Source organism: Meriones unguiculatus, chromosome 3, assembly GCF_030254825.1.
Source record: "Meriones unguiculatus strain TT.TT164.6M chromosome 3, Bangor_MerUng_6.1, whole genome shotgun sequence".
In the NCBI taxonomy this organism is placed as follows: domain Eukaryota; kingdom Metazoa; phylum Chordata; class Mammalia; order Rodentia; family Muridae; genus Meriones; species Meriones unguiculatus.
Window position 1 is genome coordinate 129,163,360 of NC_083351.1, and position 1,237 is coordinate 129,164,596.

Below are 1,237 nucleotides of genomic sequence, written 5' to 3' on the forward strand. Positions count from 1 at the left end.
GAAAGGGGTGCCCCCATAGAGAGGAAGGACCAAGAGAGAAAGGACCAAGAGAGCAAGAGAGAGACCACGTGTGGGGTTGACCTTTTAAGGGGCAAGGTAACCACGCCTTCCAGGTGTGGCCACCTGGCCAACGACACATGATGACATCATAAGTTGCTAGGCAACCCAGAAGCAGGTTTTGTTCCAAAATCCTAACAGCTACTTGAGCTTAGTTCTTCCTGAAGCCTGTAGTCCCAGGTCCCAGGCAGGGTTCTTCCAGTCTCTGGCTTACTCCCCATCTTGGGAGCCATTCTGGGCCCCCAGGCTAGCGTGGCTAGCTTTTTTTTTCAGGGAGTGTTAGGCTACTGGTTATTCAGATGTTCATAGGGCAGAACACTGGGCATAAACATATCCTCTCTGCCACCTACTGATGCACAGGTGACACAGCAATGCTTCTAGTTGAACCCAGTGCTCTTAACTGATGAACTCTCCAACTTGTGACTGTAAATTTTATTCAGCGAAGTTTGGGTCCTTTAGTTTTGTGGGTTGTTTGTAAACAGGGTCTCATTATGTACAGGCTGCTCTAGACCTGCCACCATCCCCCAGTCTCATTCTCTCAAGTGTTGGGATTACCGGAGGAAGCCAACACTCTAGCATAAGAGTTTGCATTTTTCGATTCACCTTGATTATATAATGCAATTTTTCCTGGCCTTCAGATTCTTAATTAGAAAGTAACTAGAGGATTTTTTTTTTAACCATTTTTTTTGAGAATGTAAGATGTGATAGGCACTATACAAGCACCGAGGACACGGATCGCGTGACTTTGGTTCTGTGCATTTAGAGTAAAATGACGCGATGGAAAATCTGAAGTCACAAAAGCCGGTTGGAGAAAAGTCACTGTGGTTAATTACCCTTAAAAGATCCCATTACTATTCATACTTTTAGTATTTTCTACTAGCCAACAACAAAAACTTTAAAAAAATAAGACCGGAAGGGTAGAGGTATTCAAGATCTACTGTGTCAAACAGAAAAACCCACAAACCCCCAGCGTTAGATTTCTGTGGCTATAGGCAAGAATTAGCTTTCGTGGAATGAAAAGCGGCTTGCCCTCTTCAGTACTGATTAAAACCCGGAGGAACACTTAACCCTTGTAAGGGGGCGCTCAAGGTGAACTAAAACAGAGTGCTGCAGTTTCCTCGGTTAGGGCGCCGGACATTTAAGGCACTTCAAATGTAGGCTAGCCAAGATAAATCCGAGC

At 44.9% G+C, this 1,237-nt stretch overlaps 1 pseudogene; it reads right to left on the reverse strand.

The window, feature by feature from the left end:
* Nucleotides 1–332: 332 nt before the first annotated feature.
* LOC132653387 (small nucleolar RNA SNORA17) lies at nt 333–440 on the reverse strand (annotated as a pseudogene).
* Between the last annotated feature and the right edge of the window lie 797 nt (nt 441–1,237).